Source organism: Neomonachus schauinslandi, chromosome 15, assembly GCF_002201575.2.
Source record: "Neomonachus schauinslandi chromosome 15, ASM220157v2, whole genome shotgun sequence".
Classification (NCBI taxonomy): domain Eukaryota; kingdom Metazoa; phylum Chordata; class Mammalia; order Carnivora; family Phocidae; genus Neomonachus; species Neomonachus schauinslandi.
In genome coordinates this window covers 48,757,804-48,776,389 of record NC_058417.1, presented here as the reverse complement: position 1 = coordinate 48,776,389, position 18,586 = coordinate 48,757,804, and positions in this window count along the sequence as shown.

Below are 18,586 nucleotides of genomic sequence, written 5' to 3'. Positions count from 1 at the left end.
AATATATTCTTCTGTATCTCCTTCCAACTGTTCTGAAGTTTGATTTGTTACATTTTCTCTTGACTCCACCTACACTTTGTTTTTTGTGTGAGGCACAATGTGGGGATCTAACTTTTTTCTTTTACATTTGTCAAGCTAACTGTCACAACACCATTTACTTAAGTTCTTTCTTTCTTCATGGAGTTTATGTGTTTCCCTCTCATTTTCAGGCTTTCTATTCCTATTATGAATCTGTTGTATCCCCTTCCACACTTTTTAAAAAAAGATTTACTTATTTTACAGAGAGAGTGCGTGCATGTGAGTGGGGGGAGGGACAGAGGGAGCGGGAGAGAATCTCAAGCAGACTCTGCACAGAGCGTGGAGCTCAATCTCATGACCCTGAGACCATGACCTGAACCAAAATCAAGAGTCAGATTCTTAACCAACTGAGCCAGCCACATACTGAGACGTCTAATAATCTTTCTATTATCATCTTTCTATATATCAAAAAAATATATTTTTTTCCAGGTGAGGTTTTAGGGTTATTAGAACTTAACGGAACCAGTAAAAGCACATCCATTAGGACGTTAACTGGAGACACAAAACCAAGTGCAGGACAGGTAGGTAGATGAGATGAATAATATGTAATCTAAAATACCCAGGATAAAGTCAATTTGAAGATCTAATTGGCTTTATTAAGCAACTGATGATTTGGGCAGCATCCCACCTAGCAAGAGGAGAGACGTTCTTCTCCCCTCTATTGATAGCATCTGTGGTCACTGTGACGCATCTTTCTCTTCTCCAACCTGAGTGTCTCAACTTTCCAGCCTGTGTGGTCATTCACAGTATGCCCCAGATTGGCACGGTGGCTGCTATTGGCCTGGGACATGTGGTGGCCCATTTCCAATCCACTGGGCTCCAATAGGGACCCTAACTGTGCCTCCCAGGCTATTTTGTTGAACCAGAAGTATTTTCTACTCTACTAGGGGCAAACCTTAATGGCTTCTGAAAAAAAGCCCAAGAGGCTATCTGTTCCTTAGACAACCATAGACAACCATAGCTGTCTTCACTCTAATCTCCTGATGTCTGCCTTTTCCACAAGTTTCTTCTTCCCACAGGTTCCTGCCGCTGTGCCAAGTCTACTAAAGTTCACGTGCAGGGAAGGAAAACTTCTCAGGATGTCTCCTCCCTTAAACAGAGATCTCACAAAGTGGACAACACCCAAAGATAACACACGCTCTTCCCCCCGCAAACCTGAGCAAACACGTTTGTGTGTTTAGCTATAAGACGCTCTGTCCATCACTCCATTTAAGATTTGCCTGTATTTTCTGTTTGTACCCTAAGGTGATGTCGTAAACCATCCAGATTGAAAAAAGATGAGCTCCTAATACCTGGCCGTCCTTCTGCAGTTAAATAGAGCTTCAACCTGGAGGAGTACAGCCTCTTGCCTCCCTGCCTAGAGCAGGTGGGTCAGTGTGAGTGATTTTATATCATCCGTAGACTATCAATATACAATACGTGCAAGACCTTAGACTCACTTGGAGCTACAGGACGCAGGGTGACATCCCTCTCTCTATTCCTTGCCCCCCTTTCCTGGAGAGGTTTTCTTGCACCTCTCTGAGGAGCAGGAACTGGATGATTTTGATGAGGAACTTCACCCCTCAGTGAAGTCACGCTTCCACAGGTATTTTTAAGCCCTAAATGCCCTATGTTTCTACAAAAGAAATATAATGTTATAACTTACTAAAAATGTTTTAGAATGATAAAGTTGTAATATTATAACTTTATATAATATTATATATAATAATTATATATTTATTTTATAATTATTATCATATAATTATTTTATATAATTATATAATTAAAATTATATATCATATTATATAATATCATATATATTATATAATTATTATATTATATGTTATTATATTATATATTGTTATATTATATATCATTTTATTATATTATATAATATATACTATTTTATATATATTATATATAATATATACTATATATCATTTTATTATATTATATATAATATATACTATATATTATATATATTATATATAATATATACTATTATATATAATATAATAAAATATATTATAACTTTATATTATAGCTATAATATTATAAAGTTGCATATTATAACTATAATGTTATACATTTCCTGAGAAACACAGCATGGTTCTTCCTGTGGTGGAGAGGAGGAGCAAGGGTTGGGCAGTTACAGCCACCGCATGAACAGAGGCACGTGATTGAGCCCACCTCCCAGTCGCAGCCTCTGTGTCTCTACAGGTCATGTCTAGTTTTCTTTTTGTTAACTCAGCAGTATGTGTGAAATCCATCTACATGGCAACTGACCACTCTTATTTGTTTTTGTGTGGTATTTCACTGAATAAATCTACCATAATTGATTTATCCATTCAGGCTATTATGAATAAGCCTGCTGTGAACATCCATTTATAGGTCTTTTGGTAGAAATAAGCATTCATTTCTGTGTATCGATGTCTTAGTGTCCAATTGCTGCTGGCCATAGAGTAGGCACTTACTTACCCATAGTAGATACTGCCAAACAGTTATGAAAAGTAATCATACAAATTCACATGAGTCATATCAATAGTATGTAAGAATTCTGAGCCTTCCACATTGTTGCCTATCTGTTTAATAATAAACATTCTGGTGGGTGTACACAAGTATCTTATTCCGATTTTAATTTACATTGCACTGATGGCTAATGATGTTAAATATCTTTTCACATTTATTGGCCATTTGGAAATATTTTTGCATTGAGATCTCTTGTCCATAAAAAAATCAAGTTGTATGTCTTCTGTTTATTGACTTGTGTGGATCTACAGCAGATGCACACATGTTCTCTTATTTTATGATTTTTAGTTTCATGCTCGTAATACTTCCTTTTAATGAACAGAATTTCATTTATGGCTGGTCCTGACTTAAAAAATACTTGGTTTTCCCCAATGTTATGAAAATATTCCTCTGAATAAGTCTTTATTTTTCCTTTTTTTTTTTCATTTAAAAATCTTTACTAAAAATATAGTAACAGTGTCTTCATTGTGTTTATGGGTAATTATGTGATATATTAATACAAAATATTTTTTGATAAATTGTTTTCTAGTCTAAGTTTTTTTTGTAATATATTAAAAATTATATCTTGATCTAAAGTTTTTTCCAAATGTCTTCCTTTATTCTCTAAGAAAAATATTTTTAAAATATTTTTTAATTTGATTTTATTATGTTAATCACCATACATCACATCATTAGTTATTGATGTAGTGTTCCATGATTCATTGTTTGCATATAACACCCAGTGCTCCATTCAATATGTGCCCTCTTTAATACCGATTTCCTTTCTAATTACCCATTCCTTTCTAATTACGTCTTTTAGTTCATTTTTCTCCATTTTGGCACTGCTAAGACCTCCAATACAATGCTGAAAACACTCCACTGATTGTGGACATCCTTCTTTTTCCTACTCAAAGGGGCAAAACATTCCATACTTCTTCCATGAAGAGTAATATTAGCTGTGCCTTTATCATGTTGAAGAATTCCCTTCTTAGTCTGCTGATAGTTTTTATTATGAACAGGTGTAGATTTTTACAAAATGATTTTTTCTTTTGGCAAAGTAACCATTAATTATTAGTGGTTAATATGATTAATTAAATCAATTGATTTTTGAATGCTGACCAGGCTTGCATTCTTGGACCAGTTGATGGCCAATTAGGTCACGACTATCTGTATTTGATTTGGCAACACTTGCTCAGGATTTTGTATCTATGCTTACGAGGCATGTTGTTCTATAATTTTCATTTCTTATAATACCCTTGTTTGATGTTGGTATGAAAGTAGTGCTGGCCTCCTAAAACACATTGGGAACTTGTGTGGATCACACAAGATCAGATGTCTGAAGGGACGCTCAGACTCCTCCTGTGAGCTTTTAAAGGTAAAGGATATGCTAGACCAGGGAAAAGCATAAGCAAACAGTGGGCTCTGAGAATACTGCCCTAGGCTTCTTTCTTAGTCACACAGAATGTGCTTCTTGGACTTAGGATCTACCAAGATATGTGTAAGAAATTTGACATCAGGGAAGTCTGGGAAAAAGTTTTCAGCAAGATCTTCTATACTCACCGCTCATGATGCCAACCTATCTTCAGGAGTTGGGCCAAGAGACCCTCGCCCTCCCGTCACTCAGGATCATAATTCTGGTCTTTGTCTCCCACCATTTCAATTGACACTGGTTTTGAATTGACTGTAGTTTCCTCTTTTGAGTGATCATCAAATATTTCAAAAGTCATTGATGCCGGCTTTGATGGCGTGCATCTGCCATGGTCCTGTCGCAGCTCTAAGTGTTGGTGGAACATCTGGATCATCTAATCTCTTTAGTTTTCCATTCCAATTTTGGTAATTACTCTATCCATTTCTTCCATTTTTAATTAACCTCCTACATAGTCTACATGACTTAATTATTCCAAGGTTTTTGTTTTTTGTTTTTTTACATGTTTATTCTGATCTTCTTTCTTCCGAATGATGGACATTTCCTCCCCATTATTCAGGCACATTTGTGGTAGCTGGGTGAGGAGGTCTGCAACCACTTCCCTCCCCTCAGCTTATCCCCCTGACAATAAAGTCCTACGAGGGGCCAAACAGTGGGAGGCCCTTTTATGATGGCATCCCGCATGAACTGAGGTAAAGACAAAATAAAAAGAAATTGAAGACTCGCCAGTTACCAAGTCTAAAGTTGCTTGCATTCCCAAAATTTTGGCAGCCTCAGAAGGAGTATTCCACTTCATATGTATGACTGGAGTTGCACAATTCCTGTCTCATTTACTTTATACAACCCTCATATTTACCCTGGTTAACAAGTTGGGGATTGAGAATTTGTCCCTTTATACAAATTTCTACAAAAGCTGGTGCCACCTGATGGCCTGAGTAAGACTGAGCATTCCCTTGCACTTGGGCGTATCTGGTGCAAGAAGAAGAGTTCTTTGATATTCGTGTGTAAAATCCACTTCAATAGATGTTCAAGAGAGGGAGGGAGTTCCTTAAGCTTGCTCACAAAGCAGCCTAAGTCTTTGACCACATCTCCCCATGTTTAGGTAGTCTTGATTCTCCTCCGCCCCGCTACCTATATCATCTTGTTGGTGACCATTTATTGGACAGGGACCATATTCCCATCCAAAGAGTTTCCCCCCAACTCCTTTATGATGTTAAGTCCCTCCCTTACAGACTAAATCACTAGCCATAACTCAGGGGTTCGGGTGGTCTTGGGCTGTTACTTAGTTACTTTCATTCTTGGTGAAGGAACCCAAAGCAGCCAAGGTACCATTTTCTTGGCTGACCTCAGCTTGAATTTTCTTTTACAATGTACTTGTAATTCATCTTTGGCCCTAGATATACCAACCCCAAAGCCCCAGATAAGCTTTTCCTTTTGTCCACCACTGTGGTGCTTTAGTGACTTCACCCCAGGGATGGCCACGAAACCCAGTGGGCATCAGCGGTTCTTCTCCTTTGGCAACCTTTTCCATTTGTCTCTCTCCCAAACAAAGCTACAGCCATTATTAAAACTGCGGCACCAGGGATACTTTCTTGTACACAGTGCCAATTCCATAAATTGTATAGAAGCAGATAATTGAAAGAACACACAGACTCTTTGGGTGTATTTCAGTAAGGTACAGCAGGGAAAACAAAGGGCAGGGAAAGTATCTGGGGCCTGAGGGAATTCCAGAAGTAAGTCCTCAACGGTCCTTTTTCAGTCACACGGGTTACTCTTTGTATTTTGATTACCAGCCACAAAATAGGTGCAAGGAATATTGGCTTCAGGAGAGCCCAGGTAAAAGTATATAGCAGCATGTTTATCCCTCACTGGTGGTTCATCCAAACCAGGCTGTGTAACTGGTTAAATTAGATGTAAACTATCACCTAAACATCTCCATACAATGAAGACAGGATAGCCCCAGGTACTGGCAGGGGCATTTCACATTTTAAGCAAATTACTAGCTGGCCCTTCTAGTCTTCTCTTGGCTGAGGGTCAGTAGCCGACTTCCAAAGTCACTGGAGATAACATGGGCCCATCCAGTCTAGCAGTAAGGTAATTCTTTACATATGTATTCCTTCTGTTTTTTGAAAAGTTTCTGTAAGAGTGTACCAGTTCTTCCTTAAGTATTTAGAAACATTTTCCATCTAGACCTGGCTATTTCCCTCCTCCCCTCCAAGGAAGGGTTTGTGGTGATAAATTCAGTGACTTAAATTGATATAGAATTATTAGACTTTTTTTATTGCTTCTTGTGTTACTTTTGGTAGGTTGCGTTTTTAAGGATTTCTCATTTAATCTGAATTTTCAAATTTATTAAAATATAATAGTTTATAACACCCTCATTACTTTTTGATATTAGTGGGATTTATAAAGAAACTTTCCTTTTCATTCCTGATATAAGTAATTTGTTCTCTGTTTTCTTATTTCCCTACTCAGCCCTCCTAGTAGATTAACAATTTTTATTATTATTTTTTAAGAATCAAATTCTGGCTTTGTTGGTCTTTCTCTTTGGGGCAACTAGACTTCTCTATTGGGTTAAATTTGCTGTTCTATTTCTAGCTTCTTAAAGTGGAAGCTTCAGTCACTGATGTTCAACCTCTTTTCTAATATACGCCTTTAGAGCTATAAATTGCTCTCTAATCATTACTTTAGATATAATCCCAAGTTTGATATGTTGTATTTTCATTATCATTAAGAAATAATGTTTTCTAATTTTTCATTTTGATGTATTTTTTAAAATATCATTGTGGCATCTCTTCTGGGTCCCATTTCTTATTTAGAATTGCATTCCAAACATCTATGGAAACACACATGCATGTATGTATGTATATACATCTGCATGCATTATTATTCTATTTTCAAAAATATTTCATTTTTTTAAAAGATTTTTTTTTTATTCATTTGAGAGAGAGAGAACAGGAGCATAAGCAGGAAGGAGGAGCAGAGAGAGAGGGAGAAGCAGACTCCTGCTGAGCGGGAAGCCAGTGGTAGGGCTGGATTCCAGGCCCCAGGATCATGACCTTAGCCGAAGGCAGACGCTTAACTGACTGAGCCATCCAGGCGCCCCCTAGAAAATGTTTCATTTTAATCTATATTTCCTTTTGGGCACCCAAATAATTAAGTTAGCCAGTGATTTACATATTTTTAAATGTTTATTTATTTAAAAGTTTCAGTTAGATCTGTTTTCCTTCTCCACTTACTAATCTTTACTTTTTTTTTTTTTGCTGTCTCTTTGCTTTGGCTTTCTTTCTAGTTTATTTTGTTGTGATTTTACTAGCTTTCTGTGCTGGAAATGGACACTTTCTTTTTATTTTCTTTTTTCCGGTAGGAGTATGTGTTGGAGGAGGTCACAAGGAGGACAGGACTGCCCCAGGCCCCCAGGGCTGGCCCCAGCAATCCCAGGCTGCTTGCCTCCTCCCTGGTCCCTGGAATGTGTGACCCACCCGCCTCACCCATGCCAGAGCCATTTTGAAGATCTCAGCCTTCAGAAAGCAATGTGCTGTTGAGGCCATATGGAGGGTGTACACGACTGAACCCCATTAAGGCCTTTGTGTAAACAATTAAGATTCTGGTGGCCGGTGTGGAGATCTCCCTGTCTGGCCGCGTGGGAAACAAGCCTCCTAAGTAAGTCCCCTTGCTTCTTAAACCCGCCACCTGCTATGGAGTGGTCTGCCTGTGTCTCCTGGCCCTCTGCCTTGGTGGGAGGTGTGTGTGTGGGGGGGGGGGGGGGCAAGTTTCAGATGTCACCCAGAGAACTCCTGAGGGTGCGAACCAACACTATTTAAGGCCATGAAAGTTTCCCTTAATCACTTACCTAAATATGTGCCCCTGATTCTGACCCATAGTGTCATGAGCACGACTTTTTGTAAAATCAGGAACTTCCCGTTTTATGTCCCTTTCCACTCAAGAGGTGTTTAGAAGATTGTGCTGTTTCCAGATGCACCACCTTTTACGTTCTGCTACTAATTCTTAGCCTTATTACATCATTTTCTCAGAATACTGTTTATAGTATTTCTATTTTCTGTAGAACTTATTGATTGATTTTGTGACCTGATACAGAGTCAGTATTTCTGACGGGTCCACGTGCACTGGAGAGAAAGACGGGCTCCCTGTGGTCAGGGCGTCAAGTTATTTCTATCGATGTATGATAGAGCGACATAAATTCAGACTTAAGAAGTTGCAAGAGGGGCACCTGAGTGGCTCAGGTGGTTAAGGCATCGGGCTCCCTGCTCAGCGGGGAATCTACTTCTCCCTCTGTCTCTCCCCTCGGGCTTGTGCTCTCTCTTTCACTCTCTCTCTAAAATAAATAAATAAAATCTTAAAAAAAAAGAGAAAAGTTGCAAGAATACTTGCACACATGCAAAGTACACAGACACACACGTAGACCCAGCCATACACATAGTACCTCGTTGCTGTGATGTTTAAAACAGGCAGCTAGAACGATATATATATACACGTATAACTATAGTTTTATGTGTATCTATATCTCTGTGTTGTACCTTTGTAAGTATGTTGTTCAGATCTTCTGGGTCCTCGCTGTGTTTCGTGCGGTTCCTCTGTCTCGTTCTGAAGGTGGTGTGTTAAAGTATTCCACTGTTGTGATGCTTCTCTTCATGTCTCTCTAGCATCTCTTTGTAATTTTTGTTCTATAGAATTAGTTGCTGGGCTTTTGGTGAATAAATATCATAATTGTTATAAATTGATTGTCATGTTGGGGCGCCTGGGTGGCTCAGTTGGTTAAGCGACTGCCTTCGGCTCAGGTCATGATCCTGGAGTCCCTGGATCGAGTCCCGCATCGGGCTCCCTGCTCGGCAGGGAGTCTGCTTCTCCCTCTCCCACTCCCCCTGCTTGTGTTCCCTCTCTCGCTGTGTCTTTCTCTGTCAAATAAATAAATAAAATCTTTAAAAAAAAAAAATTGATTGTCATGTTTAATTTTTTTTCTTGGAGTTATATTTAGCTTGATAGTAGTATTGCTACATAGGATTTCTTACCAATTACCTGGTATATTTTTGCCAATCTTCTTTCATTCCTGCTGCGGACAATTTCTGGGTTTTTGTTTGTTTTTATGGTTAGGTTAGCTAGAGGTCGTCAATATTATCAGTCCTTCCAAAGACCCTGCTTCTGGTTTCATTGAATTTCTCTATTACTTTATTATTTATTCTAGCCTCCATGTTAATTTTAGACTTTTCTTTTTTCTTATACTAGCACGTACAACCATAAATTGTCCTCTAAGTACTGTGTTACCTGCTTCTCAGAAATTTTGATATGCTGCATTTTATTTTTATCACTTCAAAATATTTTATTTCTCCTTCTAATATATTCTTTGAAATATTTTAAGTATATTGTTTAATTTCCAGCTGTTTGGGAAATCTCCAAGTGTATTATTATGATTAATTTCAGTTTAATTCCCTTTTGGTCAAGCTCACTTTTAAAAATACTTTTAATTTATTAAATTTATTGAGATTTGTTTTGTGGTTAATATAGATCTCTTGTGATGAATATTCCATGTGTATTTTTTGAAAAATTTTTAAAGATTTTATTTATTCGAGAGAGAGAGTGAGCACGAGCAGGGGCAGGGGTGGGGGGGTAGGTCCAGCAGAGAGAGAGGAAGAAGCAGACTCTCCACTAAACTGGGAGTCCAATGTGGGGCTCGATCCTAGGACCGGGAGATCATGACCTGAGCTGAAGGCAGACACTTAACTGACTGAGCACCCAGGTGCCCCACATTTATTTTCTTTTTAAATCTGTTTTGTTTTGTTTTTTGCCTGGAATGTTCAGTAGAGGCCAATGAGTTCAAGTAGCTTGACTGTGTTGTTCAAATTTCCTATATACTTATTAACTTTTTAATCTAATGATTGTATCAGCTACTGAGATATAGATGTTGAAATCTCCAAATATAACTGTGGACTTTTAATTGGCTTTTTCAGTTCTATTTTTCCCCTTTTTTTTTTCTCTTTATACTCATTTTTTATTAAACAAATAAGGCTGGTGGGAGTTCTGTTTTTTCAATCATGAGTTTTCAAGCTCTGCTCTTAGGTCTGTGTACATTTAGGTTTTCCATGTCTTTTAATGAATCAACCCCCATATTATTAGGAAATATTCCTCCATTGCTGGAAATAATTCTTGTCCTGAAATCTAGTATGTATCATATTAATGGAACCACTCCAGTTTTCCTGCGATAAGTCTTTCCATAGTGTACCTTTCCCATTGTTTTAGTTCTCATCTTTGGGTCTTTAAATTTAAAGTGGGCTTTCATTTTTTGTTGGTAGCATATATTTATGTCACACTTTTAATATTAAGTCTGGAATTCTCTCTTCTAACTGGAGTGTTTTGATTATTTGTATTTAGTGTCATTGTTGAAATTGGTTGGGTTAAATCTACCATGATTTTTTAATTTCCCATCTGCTTACTATTTCCTTTTTGTCACTATTCCTTTTTTTTTTTTTTTTTTTACTTATTTTTTTTTTTTTGTTTTTTTTTTTTTTTATAAACTTTTTCGTATTAGCTTTCTTTCTTTCTTATTTATTTTCAGTGGCTCCTTTAGGGCTGACATTATGTATCTTTGTTTCTTTTTATTTTTTTGCACTGTGCCCAGTTCCATCAGCTATTTTTTGTTTTTCTGAAAAGTATTTATTTTGTCTTCCTTTTTGGTAGATATTTTTACTTTGTTAGAAATCTAAGTGGATTAATTTTTTTCCCTACTATAACAATGTGGCTCCACTGGCTATTGACTTGCATGGTTTCTGATAAGAAATGAACCTGGCTTTTTGCAGAGTTGTAGCAGAAACAGTGATTTGACACAATCTGCTAACTCTTGTCTAAAATCAGAAGCATCAGCAAAGTTCTGCTTGAAGTTCCTGGGTCTGTGAATATTTGCAAAAGGGCACAGGACTCAGAACTGAGTGTTTCAATCATCTGTAAATCATTTATGCATGAGAAAAGAAAGAATCAAAGCAAGTGAATTGTGGCATATACTGATTAATGTGAGCTCTGAAATTTTAATTGTAGCAAAGAATGTGGAAGTGATAGAGAAATCATCTGGTCAGCTGGAGCTACATCCGGAACAGGTGCAGAAGGTTCTCCTTTCAATATCTTAGCCAAAAAAATCATTGAAAAGTTACCATGTGTTTATGGTGAGATAATGCACCTTATTTTGGTAGCCCGACTAAATACAACTCCTCACCTGAGAGTTAAGAGTGCCTTTCGGCCAGTATTAGAATATAATCATAGAGTACAGACCTGAAATTGTCCCTGGAGATGATACTGTCATTTGCGTGCTTTACAAATAAGGAAACTTCTCTGCATATGTGAGAGCAGAGGGACCTTTATTACCAGCATGGGCTCTTGCATGCAATTGAAGCATCCTCGCGGTTTTCACACGTGATTTCCAGTTGTCTATTATTGGGCCTCAGCTACAGTGTGCTAATGGTGTTTCGCAGTAGCCATCAAATATCTTCACTTTTGTATTTACCTGTTGAGACCATGGTCTCAAAAGCCTTAGAGATTTGTACCTGCTAGTGCATTCCTTTCCGCCAGTGCATTTCCTCCTTCTCCAAAGGTGAAAGTTTGAACTGTTGGTCCACCACCCCCCTTTGCACAGGTCTGCGTTCTCCTACCACCCGACTACACAAAGAAGGGAGGTTTCCATTTCCAGCGAGGAAGTGAGCGATATAGTGTCAAAATCCCATCTCCTTGCCCACTTTCTTGGACCATTTCGGATATTAAATATTAGATTCTCTAGCGCACGACACTGCATTGTCATTTTGAGTGCAAGATAAGGGATTCTTGTCTTTTAAAAGAAAGAGGATGGGACCAAATGGCCAACAGACACATGAAAAAGTGCTCAACATCACTCGGCATCAGGGATATCCAAATCAAAACCACAATGAGATACCACCTCACACCAGTCAGAATGGCTAAAATTAACAAGTCAGGAAACGACAGATGTTGGCGGGGATGCGGAGAAAGGGGAACCCTCCTACACCATTGGTGGGAACGCAAGCTGGTGCAGCCACTCTGGGAAACAGTATGGAGGTTCCTCAAAAAGTTGAAAATAGAGCTACCATATGATCCAGCAATTACACTACTGGGTATTTACCCCAAAGATACAAATGTAGGGGCCCGAAGGGGTACATGCACCCCAATGTTTATAGCAGCAATGTCCACAATAGCCAGACTGTGGAAAGAGCCAAGATGTCCATCGTCAGATGAATGGATAAAGAGGATGTGATATATATACACAATGGAATATTATGCAGCCATCAAAAGGAATAAAATCTTGCCATTTGCAACGACGTGGATGGAACTGGAGGGTGTTATGCTGAGTGAAATAAGTCAATCAGAGAAAGACATGTATCATATGACCACTGATATGAGGAATTCTTAATCTCAGGAAACAAACTGAGGGTTGCTGGAGTGGTGGGGGGTGGGAGGGATGGGGTGGCTGGATGATAGACATTGGGGAGGGTATGTGCTATGGTGAGTGCTGTGAATTGTGCAAGACTGTTGAATCACAGATCTGTACCTCTGAAACAAATAATACATTATATGTTAAAAAAAAGAAGAAGAAGAAGATAGCAGGAGGGAAGAATGAAGGGGGGAAATCGGAGGGGGAGATGAACCATGAGAGACAATGGACTCTGAAAAGCAAACTGAGTGTTCTAGAGGGGAGGCAGGTGGATGGGTTAGCCTGGTGATGGGTATTGAGGAGGGCACATTCTACATGGAGCACAATTGGGTGTTATGCACAATGAATCATGGAACACTTCATCTAAAACTAATGATGTAATGTATGGTGATTAACATAACATAATTATTAAAAAAAAAAGATACCAAAAAAAAAAAAAAAGAAAGAGGATAGGAGAAAAAGGGATGTGGAATTGTGATATCAGAGCAAGAAAGCCTCAGGCAGCCTGGCAGAGGGCTCCGGATGAGTTCTGCCGGCAAAGTTGTCCGCATCAGGTTGGAACAGCTGGGCTTTGTATCGATACCAGCTTCACTCAGTCACTGGATACAAGTGGCCCTGGAAAGAATGTGACTTGTGTCAGATGGGCTTCTGCAGGGAAGATGGATCCAGAAGGAACTGACAGCTAGAGGCTGTCTACTGATCCTGCTCCCCAGAGCTAGGCAGCAGTTTCTTCCTTGAATGGAGGATTCGATGAAAGAGCTTCATGTCTACCGCAGTAATATGAAAGCAACATCATAACTCCATCAGGGTACAGCTCATTAATACGAGAATATCACGAAGGTACCATAGATAAGCATTGTCAGTGAGGTTATTGCCCCACAAATACACGGAATCGAATCTTATGAAAGGGCATCTAATGCTTTCTGATTTTCAGATGTGGTCTATTTATCTAGGTAACAGATTATGAATATTGAACATTTCTGAACAGAATTTCATGCTGAATTCTTAAATATTTTCAGTCTCCTAATTGTAAAATCATCCAGGTTGCCCCATGCTTAGGAATACAGTTTGACTGGTGTAGATGGAGGGAAGAGAGAATGGACCTAGATTTCCAGTATACTTGGGAAATTTTAGGAAACCGGAGGTGTCATCAGGACATTGAGCTCTTGGTTGGAGTAGTGATGCCCAGAGGCAAGTACGCAGCTTAGAAAGTAAGGTAAGAGATATCAAAAAGGCAGTTGGACTGGTGCTGCCTGCTTCCTTCCAAGGACCCTGAGATGCTAAACTGACTGGATTTACCTTTTGTCCCCCAAATCCTTCTTGCGATCCAGATCATTTTCTTTATCGTGAATTCACTCTAGACTTTGTGACTATACCGAACAGACTCATATTTACCAAATAAAGACTAGAAAGAAGTTTTCCACAGATTTGCATTTGTCGTAGGTGGTAGCCTGACACCTGGAGCCCAGCCTCCCCCTAGTCTCCCAGGGGTTCCTCTCCAGTGGTCTCTACATTTCTGGGGGAGAATATGCAACATTTAGCCCAAACTTCCTTCAAATTAAAAATAGGTAAGAGATAAAAGATTGAAATGAGATTCTGAGAAGCAGATAATTTCAAACATTAAAATAATCCACGTATATGATCCATTGAATTTGACCATCATATGGAAAATGTAAAAACCTCAAATTGAAATTCAAGAGTATGCAACCAAGGAGGTAAGGTCTTCTGTTTATAGGTGTGTATATTGTTGTTGGGATGGTTTCATCTCTTGCTCTGTGTTTTTTTGTTTGTTTCACTGTTTTGCTTGTATGTTGGTGCAAAATAAGCAAAACCTAGTTAATTACATACCCAGTTATATATATTCATCAAAGGAGACTATGTTTTAGAGCATAGAGACACACACATTAAACACAAAATATGATACATCCCTTTGTAATTGATATTCTTTTATTGGTTTACACCAATAAGTGGATTAAACCAATGGCTTAAGAAACAGGCCACTCATCTAGATGCTGATAACACGTTCTCCTTTGGTTAGTTGCACTTTACAACTAAGCATCCTTGAACATTCCCTCCAGCTCAGTCTTACAGTCTTCTGTTTGTTTTTCTTGCTACGCTAGCTCAGGGGCTCTGCTAGTCAGAACTTCCTCATTGTGCTCTTTTCCTTGTTATTGCTCAGTGATATCTTTGCTTGCTTGTTACCTACTCTAAGGCAAGCATTCAGGTTTTCTGATTCTGGAAGACTCCTGATTCCTTTTCAGAGCAGCATGGTCACAGGGACACATCTTCTATCCATTCTTTGATTAAGCTGAGCACCTCAGCTGTCTCAGGGACGTGGTCATTGGTCACTGTCCTCAGATAGGCAGTGTGGCAGGGCCTGACCCACTACTGCTGGTGGTGTATTTTCAGTCTGCTGGGCTCCTCTTCCAGGCTCTCACTGCCCTTCCCAGACTCTTTTGGTCAACAGCAAGGGCGTTCAATCCAATTAAGGGCCATCTGCAGTGGTTTCTGGAAAGAGACACAGAAGGATATCTGCTCTAAAAAAACACAGATAACCAGCTCTATAATCTTCGGATGCTTCCTTTTTCAAATGTTCCTTCCTCCCATTTCCTGCTACTGTGCTGAATGTTAAAACACTTGCTCATGTGCAGGAAGGAAACTTTAAGTTCAGATGCAGTATCTAAGCATTTTTTGTTTTCTCAAACAGACAGAAGCAAATGCATTATGTATTTTAACCCTGGGACAAACTCGGTCCACAGACTTTTATTACCTTATCTTGTTCCTTAGCATTGATACTTTGTTGCTCTTTCAGATCATCTGGATACAGAAATGTATGAACTCTTTTTTTTTTAATTGAAATAGAGTTGACACATAATGTTACATTACTTTCAGGTGAAAAATGTTAACAATAGTTCCATAGTTTTAGAGTTAGAAATTCCATCTGGGGGAGGACAGCAGTCCCAGAGCTCTGCAAGGAGCAGGACTTGGCTGATTTTGATGAGAAAATAGATTCCTTGGTGAAGTAGAAGCTCCTGCAGGAAGACCCATAAAGCCCAAATACCCTACGGTTCTGTTTATGCCTCTGTGGTTTTGTAAGAGAATTATTTTTGTAGCTTTAATATGATGCCTTAATGTTGAATGATTATACCAATTATTTGGTATAAACTATCGTGGAACTCATGTTATGATTTTACGTAGAGATGCTGAGATGAATCTTCATGCCAGAAGGAGGGCAAGTGCTAGGGTAAAGTCAGTGATGACATTGACTGAGAAGATCACCCTGTCATAACCAAGATAGATGGGTGGGTGGGGAGAGACAGAGGGACAGAGAGAGAGGATAGATAATCGATAGTTATCTTCGATAACAGATCAAACTGACAAATGCACAGGACTCGACTTTAAAAGCGTGCAGCTCTCATTTAAGTCAATGTTGGATTCTGGCTTGATTGTTATCCTATGTGCTAAATATAAAAACTAAATACTAATTCCAGTTATCTCCTGGACCCCCTTTAGGTTTATGATAAAAGTAAAAAACAAAACAAACAAACAAAAAACCCCAAAACCCCAGAAAACATAAATGGTGATCAGTTTGAGTATAGCCCTCAACAATCCATTTGCTAATGCAGATTAAACATCTAATTTGAGAAAGAGGTTGGAATTTGGAATCCCAGGTCATCTGAGACGGCACTGGCTTCTTTCTCGTTACATGGTTGAGATTAAAGCCCTAAAGCCCATAACCTTACTGAGTCTGGTGTCCTCTTCATCCTGTTTACCCACTAGGTTGTATGGAACTCAAATGAGAAACCGCAGGTGGAAGTTTTGTAAACCACAAAGCTCTTTATGCAGATTTTCTACTGAAGCAGAATGCACATTCACACAATGTGTGACCTTGACAACACAAAGTGATTTCCATTAACTCCTAAAATCTTCACGGGTAGGTCACAGACTGGTAAGTCTCTGATCCATTCTCCAAGGACAAGAAGCCCACACAACGAAACATTCTCATTTTAACAGAATTTTCCCGCCCTTGGCCTCTCCTGTACCATAGGGCATATAGATCACATGATGGGAGTGGCAACTGTTTGCAGAACACTCTGAAGTAAAGTCCGTTCCTACTCCAGGCTTCACTCAAAGATGGCAGCCTTCCCGGTGAGGCAGTGCATGGGCTGGAGAGTATTACTAGGTACTGGTCTTCTATTGGTAGAGGATGCAAGATGTGGCAATTCATCTCTTACTTTGGAGGAGATATGCAGAGCACCCCTGACCACTAGACCGAGAACGCCTTCAGTGACGTGATGGGTTCCTTATCCTCAGATGATTTGTCTCCTACTCTCTGGAGCATTTGTGTCTTCCCCATGTGACCAGTGGTGCCCTAGTCATCTCTCCTTGTCCTGATAGATCAGCATGATGTTATCGATGTATCAATATGATGTTCTGGGAGACACTCTAGATCTCTTAAGACTGTAACAGAGGCAAGAGGGTTAATGTAGCCCTGAGGCAAAACTATCAAGGAATATTATTGTGTAACTCACCTGACTATGAACTTTTTTCTAATCAGAATAGAAAAGACTCACTAGCTGATTCTGTTCAAGGAACAGAGACCATGTCTGGCAAAGCAGCTGTTGCATTCTGTTTGAGCTTCCAATAATCTGGTTGTTCTTCAGGATCCATCTGGTTTCTGGAGGGATAGTAAATTAAATGAAGATGTGGTAGATATACTTCCTTTGTGTCCTGTATGTCATTAATGGTCTCTACTTTCCCTCTCCTCAAGATGTGGTGGTGTTCTTGATTCAGGGTCTTGGCTGGGGGTGGGTTGAAGGAATTGTCAGAAGTGTCCACTTTCCCTTCCCCATTATGTGAGACTTCTTACCCAACAGGCTCAGGACCCAACGTGGGGGTTATTCCCAATACCAAGTATAATTAATTCCTTTTTTTTTTTTTTTAAAGATTTCATTTATTTATTTATCAGACAGAGAGAGAGAGCATGCACAAGCTGGGGGACTGGCAGAAGGGACAAGGAGAAGCAGGCTCCCCGCTGAGGGAGCCCAGTGTGGGACTCGATACCAGGACCTAGGGATCATGACATGAGCCAAAGGCAGACGCTTAACTGACTGAGCCATCCAGGCATACCCAAGTATATTAATTCTAATGTTATACCTGGTGTTAGAGAAATGGCCACTGGGTGTGTTCATAGACCCGGTGGGACCACATAAAGCTGGGCTTTGACCATAACTCCATTTATTACCTTGACTTCATGTGCCCATTCTAACAATGAGGCTATAGTGACATTTTGGTTTTCTAAATATCAGTGTCCATTTAGGCCCTATGCCCAATAGCCCTAGAAATGTCTGAGGACTTTTTTTTCTCTCTCCAGTGCACAGTCATCCAAGTAAATGGCTGTAGGTCACTTTGAGTAAGGACTAGGGGAAACCATCAGAGTATATACTTGTCAAGATGTTTTGGGTTCCTTCCTTCTGGCTACTTCTTCAGACAGAAGATTCTGGATCTGAAAATTAGCTCAGGACTGGGAACTACACAAGGAATAATAAGTTTTTACTGGAGTGATGGTGACTGCCTCTTACTCTCCATTCTTGACTCGTTCTGGTTGTAGCTATTAAGCAGCATCCCGTTGGCTGCCTACCTGTTCTGCCCCCATATGGTGGTAAGGCTTCTACATTCTACTTTAAGTAGAATGTAGAAAAATATTGCTTCTAAGTAGACTGTGTAAAGTTAAGTGTGTCTCTTGTAATCCCTAGAGCAACCGCTAAAATAACTACACAAATATATGTGGTTTAACATCACAGTGGATAAATTGGAATACTTAAATTTTTCAGATAAGACAAAAGAAGGTAGGAAATGAGAAACAGAAGAATGAAAATCAGAGAAAATACATAACAACATGGCAGAACTGAATCCTGAAATATCAGTAGTTAGGTTAAATGTAACTGGTCTACACATACCAATTAAAAGGCATGTGTTATCAGATTGAATTTAAACAAACAAATGAACAAAAATGATGTCAATGTAGGCTGTCTAAAAGAAGCTCACTTCATATAGAGTTATATAGATAGTTGAAAATAAAAAGATGGAAGAAATATACCATGGGAACCAATCAAAAGGAAGTGGGAATGGTTATATTAAAATCAGAC